The following is a 13282-nucleotide window of genomic DNA, read 5'->3' on the forward strand; positions in this document are numbered from 1 at the left end:
GTATTACGCTGTTAAGCCAGTTTTACTAATGATTATTTTATTGTTTGCTGCGCATTGCCTCATATTAGTTGTAATGTTGAATTGCTTGGTAATTTAGATTTACTGTAGCTTGCTTTGCCAGTTTGAAATTTTTGTCATTGATGTTTATTGTTTTATGTGATGCTGCATTGCCTCGTCCCTTGGTATATATATCTGAGCTCAGTAGATTTAAGTTAGCTTAAGAGGGGGTAGACTATATAAGAAACGAACTATGATGAATTGGAAGCAATGCATTGACAAGGTATATAAAAAAAGATTTGGGCCTAAATGAGTATTGTACAATGAGCCATATTTATTTTGAAAGACTTATGGTTAGAATACAGAAAAGAGGTACAGATAGGACTTTTTGGGAATAATGATGAACAGAGGGAGATCTCCAAGAACAAAAAAGGTTTTGTTCGCACAATACTGCAGTACCAAAAGTTACACTGAAAACGAACCCTATCCATTCCTTTTGTGTCAGCCCTCTATGTGTTTGTGTACCCTTGTGTATTTGTGTTTTTCCTGTCTTTATGTGTTTAGCTGATTAGAGCTATGTTGTAGAATTTTTCTAATACTATGTTATTTACTTGGTAAATTCTGTTTTGTTGCTCATATGTGGAGGTGATGTTTCAAAAGTTATTCTGATCTTTATGTATGTACTTATGTCATTATTTTTGTAACACTGATGTATATGTTTATTTCTATTATTTTGTAAAGCCCCTATTACTACGAATGTTATCTCTACTATTCTGTTTTTAATGATGTATTTTGTACCTTTGTAATTGTATTCTCATGTTATAAAATTGTAATTGACAGCAGTTCATCAAATTATTAACTTGTAAGTTACATTTCACTGCACACGTTTCTGTTGGTCATAGTATATGGACAATATGTGAGAAGTAGGGACTGTTAGTGTTTGCACGTGTGTTAATAATTCAGCAAGGGACTGGATAACAGCATTGCTGGTTCTAAGGACAATTCCAAAAACTTTGTGAGTGCACAAGTGGTGGTTATGGACTTGCTACATTATCCGCAAGACTCTTCAATGGTGATTGTGCACCTGCACAGTCACAACAGATGGCTGCTGGCCATCTCTACAAGGACTACAGTGGGTCTGCATCTTTGATGACCCACCAGTACCATTATCTCTACAAGGACTACAGTGGGTCTGCATCTTTGATGATCCATCAATACCATTATTTCTACAAGGACTGCAGTGGGTCTGCGCCTCTGGTGGCCCATCAATACCATAATCTCTACCAGGACTACAGTGGGTCTGCTCTGTGATGACCTACCCACCAATACTCTTCAAAACTTCGACTGACTCCGCTGTGGGTTTGCTCTGTTGTGGCCCATTACCTGTCAGCATGTCAAGAGTCAGCACTGTCTTTCCGTTGGAAGGACAACACTACTTCTTCAAGACTGCATGGAAATCCACTACGTCTGTGTGCATTGTCTTTTACTGCTCAGACTTTGAGAAAAACACGGCAATTTTAGTGTGATCAACGATCAGGACTGTCTTTATGGACTGTGAGAAAATTTTAGCTTTTGACCAACATTGTATCAATAAGTGTGTGCATTTGATTTCTTTGTTATTGTAATTACGATTATGAAAAATTTTAACAAATATGTGTTGCCCACTGCCCAACAAAATTTGTAAAATTTTTTGTGGGGAGCATGGGGGCTATGTAAGTAGGCTGTTTAGGTTTTTTTATTGGTAACGCCACCTCAGTATGAAAATCACCGGCTGTGCCGTGTGCAGTCTGTGGCTGCTTTGCATTGTTGTAATACTCAACCATTGTAGTGTTAGGCAGCTGGCTGTGAACAGCGCGTAGCGCTGGGCAGTTGGAGGTGAGCCGCCAGCAGTGGTGGATGTGGGGAGAGAGATGGCGGAGTTTTGTAATTTGTCATGATATCAAGGTAAATACATTGTTGGTTCTCTATTAATATCTTTTATTTGCTAACTATCCCTATGAGTAGTTAGTGCCTTCCATAGTTCGAATCTTTTATTTAGCTGGCAGTAGTGGCGCTCGCTGTATTGCAGTAGCTTGAGCAGCGAAGATTTTTGTGAGGTAAGTGATTTGTGAAAGAGATAGTTTAATGTTAGTCAGGGCCATTCTCTTGTAGAGAATTTTGAAAGTCAGATTGCGTTGCGCTAACAAAATATTGTGTGTTGAAAGTCAGATCGCGTTGCGCTAAAAAAAATATTGTGTGTCAGGTTAAGCACAGTCGTGTAAAATTGTTCAAAGGGGAAGTTTCAACGGTAGCGCATCTGCCGACCAATTCAGATACTTTTTGTCTGTGTCAGTACTGCAACTAGCTATTTGAGTCTGTGGGTAATGAAGAGAATGGTTGTGGAACACCCTGTTCGATAATGAAGCCTGGCTGCATTTATCGTGGTACGTAAGCTCACAGGGCAGTTTTCCACTAAAGAGTAACATTGGATTGGTGTGTGAACTATATAACTCTACTTCTTTTTTGTGGTGTCACAGCCAGACACCACACTTGCTAGGTGGTAACTTAAATCGGCCGCGGTCCTGTAGTACATGTCGGACCCGCGTGTCGCCACTGTGTGACCGCAAACCTAGCGCCACCACATGGCAGGTCACAAGACACGGACTAGACCTCGCCCCAGTTGTACGGACTACCTAGCTTGCGACCAGACGTACGAAGCTTTCCTCTCATTTGCCGAGAGACAGATTGAATAGCCTTCCGCTTAGTCCATAGCTACTACTAGCAAGGCGCCATTTGTATCAGTGCTAATAGCGTACTAATATTCAAGAGAGATGTATTCCAACAAGAGAATAAAGATAAGTATTAAACGCATCTACGTACTTTTCCTCTTATTCATTAATAAGTCTCATTTTCCAGAACTTCAAGCCCGTCTGCGTTAGTTTAGCGTGCACCTAGCTACCTCGTTGTGTCTGGACGGTAGGACCTGGACACAACATTATTTGGCGACGAGTAAAAGAGTTTGTATTAATTCGTTTGTGTCATGGCTTCGCCACAATCTCCAGATGTACTGTCCGAATTTTTTCGCTTGCAGAATCAGCAGACGCAGGCGTTATTGGAAGCCCTGGGACAGCTCGTCCAGGGTCAACGTGCACTGCAAAACGATGCGGCAGCCGCCGCTTCTTCGCTACCGCTGCCACAAAACGCTGTTGCACCTCCCTTTCGGCCATACGTGGCGGCCGACGAGACCTGGCAAGAGTGGTCTCGCCAGTTCAACTTTCACCTAGCAGCATACAGAATTCAAGGTAACGAGCGGCAGCCGTTTTTGCTTTCTTGTGTCGGTGTGTCTACCTACCGTGTGATTGTGAAATTGTTTCCCCGACGCGACGTAGCAACTCTGTCCTACGAAGAACTTTTGTCTGCTTTAGATGCCTATTTCAAAGAAACAGTAAATGTAGTTGCAAAACGGTATACGTTCTTTCGTACAAAACGTACGGCCGGTCAGACTAATAGGGAGTGGGTTGCAACTTTGCAAGGACTTACTCGGGAGTGTGCATTTGAATGTGACTGTGGACTCCCGTATTCAGACACTATGGTGCGTGATGCAATAGCACAGAACGTTTCTGATGTTCGCATAAGGGAACAGATTTTGAAACTAGTAAATCCCTCCCTTCAACAAGTGATAGACATATTGGATAGGCAAGACACACTTGACTTTGCTCAGGCATCTTTTGAAACTTCGCCAGCAGTGTGTCACATTAACCGGCCCGCCGGCCGCGCTGCCCGGGACGCTACACGGCCCTCGCGCCCGTCCGCACAGCAGCGGCAGCCTAGCTCGCAAACACGTGCGCCGCGTAAGCAAGCAACTGCAGTGAAATCATGCCCGAGGTGTGCAACTAGACATTCGCGTGAAAATTGCCCCTCACGCCAAGCTATTTGCTTTTACTGTCAAAAGAAAGGACATGTTCAAAGTGTTTGCCAGAAAAAGCTTAGATCAGACAATCACACAAATTCCAGGCCTTTTGCTTCGCGCCGGAATCGAACCCAGGACAATCGGGCTCGTGGACCTTCGCCCATGGACATTCATGTAGTTCATTCCCACCCGTCCAGTGACACTTTAGCTAACAGTGACTGTGTTCGTCCCACCAAAAGTGTGCGTCGACGTCGCCGGACATCCAGTAAAGTCGCAAGGGCTTCTGTACCTGTATCAGTTCAAATTGCACGTGACAGTCGCTCTTGTCGTCAACAGGACAATAAACTTTTTGTGGACTTAGACTTTGAAGGCAAAGTGATCCCCTTCCAGCTCGATACCGGAGCTGCAGTTTCATTGATTAATCACGACACGTACAAACAACTGGGCCAACCGCCATTGCGTGCCGCAAATGTTAAGTTAACTAGTTACTCAGGACAGCCGATCCCTGTGTTAGGACAGTGCAGCCTTCTTGCCACATACAAGGGACAAACGAAACTTGTGTCATTTTACGTTCTTCGTTCTACTTCTAGTGCAGTGAACTTGTTTGGCTTAGATTTGTTTCAATTGTTTAATTTGTCTATAGTAAATCAGGTCCTCTCAGTGAATCAGACTGTGCCTTCCGCCAGTGTTTCTAGTCTTTGTGAAGAATTTGCAGACATTTTTGCACCGGGCCTTGGTTGCGCTAAGAACTATGAAGCGCATTTGGAACTGAAAGAAAACGCGCAACCGAAATTTTTCAGAGCGCGCAATGTTCCCCACGCATTGCGTGATGAGGTCGCAAGAACATTAGCCGATTTAGAATCTCAAGGTGTAATTGAACGTGTGCAGGCTTCTCTCTGGGCCTCACCCTTAGTAATTTTGCCAAAACCTTCCGGTAAACTGAGACTTTGTGTGGACTTCAAGGCAACTGTGAATCCACAACTTGTGACTGCTACTTTTCCTTTGCCCCGCCCGGAAGATCTTTTTGACAAACTGTGCCCGGGAAAATATTTTTCAAAGTTGGACCTAGCAGATGCGTACTTGCAAATACCTGTGGACGAAGAATCCCAGCGCGTCTTAGTGGTTAACACGCATCTTGGCTTGTATCGCTTCAAAAGACTGCCATTCGGGTGTGCATCCGCACCTGCTTTGTTTCAGCAATATTTACAAACTATTTGTGCGTCGGTCCCTACTGCTGCGAACTATCTGGACGATATTGTGATCTCAGGACAGACAGAAGCAGAACATTTGCAAAATCTCCGCACATTATTTCAGGTCTTGCGTCAGCATGGTCTTCGCTTGAGGAAGGACAAATGTGTGTTTTTTGCTCGGGACTTACCCTACCTGGGGCATGTCATGAATGCCCAAGGTATACATCCGAGTCCAGAGCACCTCCGTGCCATACAGGACTTACCTGCTCCGCAAGATTTGAAACAGCTACAGAGTGTGTTGGGTAAAATAAATTATTATAATAAATTTTTGCGCAATGCTTCTTCCATTTCAGCTCCGCTTCATCGTTTACGCCGTAAAGGTGTTCCGTTCGTCTGGACGACGGAATGCGAACGCGCCTTTCGCCAGCTGAAATCGGCGTTACTTTCAAATACTTGCCTTACGCCATTCGATCCCCGAAAACCTCTTTTGTTGATGGTAGATGCCTCGGATTTCGGGATCGGTGCTGTGCTTGCGCACAAAGATGGTTCGCATGATCGCCCTATTGCCTTTGCGTCCAAATTGCTCTCATATGCGCAAAGAAATTATTCCCAGATAGAGAAAGAAGCTTTAGCTCTCGTGTTTGGTGTTACAAAGTTTCATGATTTCTTGTATGGTCGTCACTTTACAATCATCACGGACCACAAACCTTTGACATCGCTTTTTCATCCGAACAAGCCTGTACCTCCACGTACAGCGCAGAAATTCATTCGGTGGTCACTTTTTCTCTCGCAGTACCGCTACGATATCTTGTATCGGTCCACTGCTAAGCACGGAAACGCTGATGCGTTGTCCCGTTTGCCTGTTGCTGAGGATAAAGCATTCGATTCTTCCGAACTTGCTTGCATGTTCATTGATTCGGAAACCGATGACGTGGTCGACTCGTTTCCGATTGATTTTCGTCGTGTAGCTACAGCCACAGCTGCTGACCCTGTCCTTGCTACTGTTTTGCGTTTTGTTGCTACGCAATGGCCCTTGTCAAAGTCACGGATCGAGGATCCTTTGGTTCGCCGTTTTTTTGCTCACAAGGAGAGACTTTTCGTACGACGTGGTGTTTTGTTGTTGCGTTCTGATAATGATCAATCCCGAGTCGTGGTCCCACGATCGTTACAGTCCTCTGTCTTAAAGCTTCTTCACCAAGGACATTGGGGTATAGTGCGTACGAAACAACTTGCTCGTCAGCACTGTACTTGGTTCGGAATCGATGCTGCGATTACGAATATGTGCTCCTCTTGTGTGGCGTGTGCCGAACAACACTCCGCACCGCCGCGGAAGTTCTTTGCATGGCCGAAAGCCACTTCCCCTTGGCAACGCTTGCACATTGATTTTGCTGGTCCATTCTGGAATGCTCGATGGTTGGTTGTGGTCGATGCTTTCAGTAATTTTCCTTTTGTTGTCCGGATGTCTTCCACGACGTCTTCTGCCACAATCCAAGCCTTGTCTGCTATCTTTTGCATTGAAGGTCTTCCGCAGACTATTGTTTCCGACAATGGCCCACAATTCATGTCCGCAGAATTTCAGTCATTCTGCCAGGCCAATGGTCTTCAACATCTGACATCTGCGCCGTTTTCGCCTCAGTCCAACGGTGCCGCTGAACGATTGGTCCGGACTTTCAAGTCACAGATGTTGAAGTTGAAAGAGTCGCATTCTCGGGAGGACGCTTTGTTGCTCTTTTTGTCTTCGTATCGCTCTCAGCCCCGAGATGGTCGCTCGCCGGCTGAGTTGCTTCATGGTCGTTCTCATCGCCCCCTGATGTCTTTGCTGCATCCGCCGCATCAGGTTCCTGTGCAGCGGCAGACTCCTGCTTTTGCTCCTGGCGACGTTGTCTATTATCGCAACTATCGCGGTTCACGGCGTTGGCTCGCAGGGCGCATTCTTCGCTGCCTCGGCCGCGCGATGTATTTGGTTTTGGGGGCCTCTGGTGAGGTGCGTCGGCATCTCAATCAGCTGCGCCTCTGTCGTCGCCTGGGTTCTGCCGCTCCCCGTCTGCTTTCAGCGACGGTGCCGTCAGGTCAGCGCCCTGGGGACCCATCTACTGGCTCGCCTCATCCCCAGGTGTTACCGACGCTGCCTTCCATTTTGCCCCATGGCGTCGCGCCGCCGCCGCAGCAGCCGCCGCCGCCGGCGCCGCCCGCAGTGGACGCGTCGCTGCAACCGCCTGGCGCCTCCCTGGGTCACGCGCCGCCGCTCGCTTCCCGTGACCAGCCGTCCTCCACCATGGACCTCTTGCCCGCTCCGGACCAGATGTCGTCTTCGCCCGTCGGGTGCTCCGACCACATGGAGGTCGACCCTTCGGCCCCTCTTGTCTCCTTACGTGCGCATACACCTCATGTTGACGTGCACCCTGGACTAGGTTTGCAGGCGTTTCCTAGCTCCCCTCGGACCGAATGGCCGGGTGCGGGTGGCACAGCCTCGCCTGTTGTTAGGCTCCCCACCTCATCGCATACGTCAACATGGGGTCCTCCCCACGGCGGGCGGAAGCCTTATCTCACGACCGTTCGCCGATTTGCGGGGGAGGAATGTGGTGTCACAGCCAGACACCACACTTGCTAGGTGGTAACTTAAATCGGCCGCGGTCCTGTAGTACATGTCGGACCCGCGTGTCGCCACTGTGTGACCGCAAACCTAGCGCCACCACATGGCAGGTCACAAGACACGGACTAGACCTCGCCCCAGTTGTACGGACTACCTAGCTTGCGACCAGACGTACGAAGCTTTCCTCTCATTTGCCGAGAGACAGATTGAATAGCCTTCAGCTTAGTCCATAGCTACTACTAGCAAGGCGCCATTTGTATCAGTGCTAATAGCGTACTAATATTCAAGAGAGATGTATTCCAACAAGAGAATAAAGATAAGTATTAAACGCATCTACGTACTTTTCCTCTTATTCATTAATAAGTCTCATGTTCCAGAACTTCAAGCCCGTCTGCGTTAGTTTAGCGTGCACCTAGCTACCTCGTTGTGTCTGGACGGTAGGACCTGGACACAACATTTTTTACCAGAGAAATAATAAGTACCGGAAAGATCTACTGCTTCCTTCATGCAGGACGATGCAAGAGTATACAATAAGTCTATGATATTATCGTAAGGGGTTTTTGGAGATAGGATTGTTGAATGAGCTCCTAGCTCCCAGATTTAAATGCATGTGTTTTTTATCTCTGAGGGTGAGACGTACACAAACATTCCTTATACACCCTAAGAGTTAGAATACAGTATTCATCTTGCAATTTGAAGAACGCTGAGAAATGAAATTCATCGAGTCTTTGATAATGTGTTCTAAGATGTCAAGTGGGTCTTGCTTAGGAGGAACGACATTCTGAGCCCCTGCTGTAATTAAAGGGAATTTTCAATTAGCTGCCCTGCGTCTCAGTTTATGCTCACTTTAGGTAAAGACTGTCCGAAGGAACTAGCTAGTGTACATACCATGCGAACTACGGACATGCACTTCAGTCACGTGTGAAGCACCCTGTATATGTAATAACACTAAATATACTGTTTTATGCTTTTAATTGCTGACGAGTTCTGTCGGTTGTACATAATTCATAAAAGTATATTAAATAGGATCTTGTCATGGGTTGCGCAGGTGTACTCTAGCAAAGGAACAAGATTTAAGAGACTAAAACGTCAGTGACAAGAAACAATTACAAGAATATATGTTTTCCGAATAGCAATGTAACTTGGACTCGGAAATCACAGCAGAGTGGGTGCAGGGGGTTTTCTCAAACATCCGTGAAAGATTTCAATTGATTTGTATAAACCCTTCCTTAGGGGATGCTACAATTTTTGACAGGACGTGCTCCATATCCTGTATATTTATTTACAATTGGCAAGATTACAACGCAGATGTGCAATAAGTTATCATTATTGGAGTCGGTATAATCAATACACAGAATTTTAATAGGGAATGCACACTAGACCTGATAGTATACATTGTATAGTCCGTAAAGAGGAAAAATTGCAGCTGCTAGATATTGTTGAGAATAATGAATCCGAAGCTGAGATAGATAAATATCAGAACACAAGAAGACTTGAGAAAGAAAGTCAATTCAAACGCACAGAAAAATAGTTCATTTGGAATTAGAAACCTACAAGTTTTAATGAATGCTGCAGATGCAGAAACTTACTAGGATTTATGAAGAGATCAAGTTCAAGACTTGGCCGTTCCAGCGATCCGGGCAGTGAAGAGTCTATGAAAGATCAATGAGAGAAAAGTACTAATAGATTTTGAGAGTAAATCTGAAGGGGTGGGATAGGGCGCCCAATGCCGTGTCCCCCGGGAAAATTCTAGGCGAAATGGCTCCTTTTGAGTCGGGGGGGGGGGGGGATGCGGTGTTAAATGCAACCACAGCCCCACTCTGAGCATTTCTAACCACTGGTGTGACACCGGGAAAATCTGATGACACAGTAATCATCTCGTGCTCAGAAAATTAAAATAATTTCGTGTCAAAAAGATTTCTAATCAGTTAGATACCATAACATGGATACAGTTGACCGTTAGTAGTCTGACTGTAGTAGTATAGCGTGTAACTATAATGAATAATTATATTTTGTTTTAGTTAAATATAGACTCTGAGTATAAGCGCATCAGTTGGTCCAGAAATACCAGATCATAATTAATGCATAAAATAATGCACGTAGTCGAAGTGATATAATCCCAATATTCAGTTTTAAGAGGTTACGTGGTGGGCTCTTACGCTGGATTATTGTAACTGTACCAGATGTATTCAACACTGTATACCGATTGTTTGCACATTTTTTAATATTTGTCATAATTGCAATTAGCATTATGCAGCGTGAATTAGGTAATGATTGGTTAAAATGGCTCTGAGCACTATGGGACTTAACATCTGTGGTCATCAGTCCCCGAGAACTTAGAACTACTTAAACCAAACTAACCTAAGGACATCACACACATCCATGCCCGAGGCAGGATTCGAACCTGCGACGGTAGCAGTCGCGCGGTTCCGGACTGAGCGCCTAGAACCGCTACAATTAGGTAATGAGACTGCAGATGTAGTATGTAGCTTCAGTCCGAAACCGCGCTGCTGCTACGGTCGCAGGTTTGAATCCTTTGAACCATTTTGTAGTTTGTAGCAGCAATAAATAAATGAATAAAAGTTCTAATTGTTCAGCACGAGTGACTGTAGTGGCTTCACAGCAACGCCTTTGCCACGTTTTAGAAAACGGACAGTGCATTGCATTTGCTGAAACATCTGTTATTACGCGGACCACCAGTTTTTAGGACAGTTTTATAAAAGAAGCGATCGAGTTAATAATTTCTGACAGCACCCTGAATAAAGATGGCTGCCAGCAGCTAAGCACAGCTTGGAACCCGGCCATTGGAAAGTTGAAGCGGGCACGGCAAGCGCGTAATGAAAACATTACCCTATATGCCACTGGAGCGAGCAGCAGTGACGTCGCCGAAGACAGCGCGACTATGTAAGGTCGGCAGCAGCAATCATTCGACAGCCACCAGTTGACAATGGCTGAGGAGAACTCGGCTGAAAGCTCGTGGATTTTAAACCTCTGGACGCGGCTGGAAACCCGAGAAAATTTTATCAGTACATATCGCTGCGAAACTATGCATCCGTATATTAATTAAAACATATTTGCCATCTATAATGATTGCACTGTCGACGGGACGATAAACTGCGATCTTCGTTTCTTTCTTTGAAACAGATTCAGTTCTTCCCTCACCGCCAACACTAACTTCGTTTGGTGCAGGTATATTCGTGATATTCAAATGCTGTGCAAAATACATTATGGATGCCACGTCACTGCCACATTGGATGACTCTTGTTCTCTTAGTCTAAGCCTCATGTTAATTGGCTGCAGTAGCTAAGAGACTTGACTCGTCTTCGGTAGGGGTGTGGCCGAACTACAAACTCATTCAAGGCGACAGTACTTCAAATTCCCGTCCGGCCATCTAGATTTATGCGTTCCGTGGTTTCCCAAAATGATTTACGGCAAATGCCGTGGTCGTGGTTTCTTTGAAAAGGACACGGCAGAAGTCCTTTCTATGTTCACAACAGCTGCGTCGTCGATGGAATGTTTGTAACTAATCTACCTTCCTTTTTTACCATTTAATCTTTGTAAACAACAAGCACGCAAGAATTCTCTATTCACCAGATGTACACTTGCGAAAATGACATATACTTCCTAGAATGAGCCCTGGCCATCTTAAACTGAAGTTATAGAAAGCTAAATAATTTTCTCAGAACTAGGAAACTGTAAGTTTTAATCAGAAACACGTGTAGAAACAATCTAATGCACTTCTTTGACCGATTCTTGAGTATTATTTGATAGTATGAAATTATTTAAAGTTGAGTTAACTGAAAATATAGAGAATATTAAGAGAATGATTGATCGATTCGCCCCCTTTTAGTTTGTTAACCGAAAGACTCTCTAACAAACGCACGTCTCCCATAGGAGACGCTGCAAGGAATATATTCGGAAAGTAATACTCATAAAATGTGACTAATGTGTGGTTCCATAAGATTCAAGAAGTCCATTGCTTCATCTTTCATACATTATAAAAAAAAAGTTGCCACGCTGATTGGATTCAAGAGTTACTATTAAAGTAGTATTCAGAAACCTATCGTCCGTCTCGCTTCCTGGATACACTCCGTTAAACTAATAGTAAGATTAGGTAGCGATATTGGTATGTGAAATCGCAAAGTCCTGAACGATGGTTTCTGTCGGCCTCGATGGTCGTGCAGTTCTAGGCGCTTCAGTCCGGAACCACGGGACTGCTACGGTCGCAGGTTCGAATCCTGCCTCGGGCATGGATATGTGTGACGTCCTTAGGTTAGTTAGGTTTAAGTAGTTCTAAGTTCTAGGGGACTGATGCCCTAAGATGTTAAGTCCCATAGTGCTCCGAGCCATTTGAACCATTTGATGGTTTCTGGATCCTACCGCACTGGTACATTGTGCTCCACATGGGCTACGTGAAATTAATTATGACTGCTTCACCTATCACCCAACCCCTACCACTCTACTATATAGAGTGGTATATCTCTTGACAGAAACAAATTTTCTTCGATGTTTTGTGTAGTGGAAATTACCGCTGTCACCTTAAAAGTGAAGTCACTCCAAACTCAGGGATGGAAAAGTTGATTGGCTGGGGACACTGTATATTGAAGATACTTTTACCACAGGCGAAGCAGTGTTGCTGGCGGGACTCCAGCCTGCTACATTGGAGGAATCTGTTTATTGCTGCCGGATATCGTTCCCGGAATCACAGCCACTGCACCGCATACCCACTATTAGTAGCGCACACATCAGCGGCAGATTCCACTCAAGCGGCTCGTTAGCATTCCCTCATGCAATAAACGGAATTTCAGAACCTTTCCTATTTCATGTGCAAGCGTAAAGTTGTTCTATCTGGAAGGACAAATATATTTACACTGTCACTGATTTGTTTTGCTGCCTCAAGGGAACTTAACGATGAAATAACGTTATGGAGAAGACAATGATCGTGTACGATATTACGTGTTGTCAGATATGTTTATTTCACCTAGATGGTCGTAAGCGTTTAGATTAACTTAGATGAATTCGAAGATCTTTGAAATAAAACTTGCAATCTTTTTCACAAAATAAATACACTTTTCTTATGCCGTTAAACAAATTTTATTTATTTACTATCTGGTTTTCGGCATCGGTTGCCAGTTAACTGCCAGAATCGTTGATGACATTACAACAGAGCAGACATCCACGCGTATTATATAAGTGGATGTATGTAAGTATCTCCCACGTCTCTCTTAAACCACTGTATCGATTTAACCAGACGTAGTATACGTATCACTTATTGTCTGGAAATAATCACTGTGGGGTTGAGAACCACCTTTCTCCCAAAGGTGTAGGGGTCAAAAAATACCGTAGCTCAGGACGATGCATTTGATATTAATCCACTATTTGAAAATGGGAGCACTTAGTGACTTGCAACAAACGTTGCACATAATTTCAAACGTTTGCAATACCTTTTCCCGCTGGCACGCCGCACAATATGTGATCAGAAAAAAATTGATTGCTTATTACATTTTCGCTGTTCATGCAGTAAAATTGTTGCAACAGGCGTCATGATTTAATTTACTACTTCTCTACTGCTAACTCTATTCTCAACGAACTTTGTAGGCAGTATTCGCATAT

This window comes from Schistocerca nitens, chromosome 3 (genome assembly GCF_023898315.1).
Source record: "Schistocerca nitens isolate TAMUIC-IGC-003100 chromosome 3, iqSchNite1.1, whole genome shotgun sequence".
Classification (NCBI taxonomy): Eukaryota; Metazoa; Arthropoda; class Insecta; order Orthoptera; family Acrididae; genus Schistocerca; species Schistocerca nitens.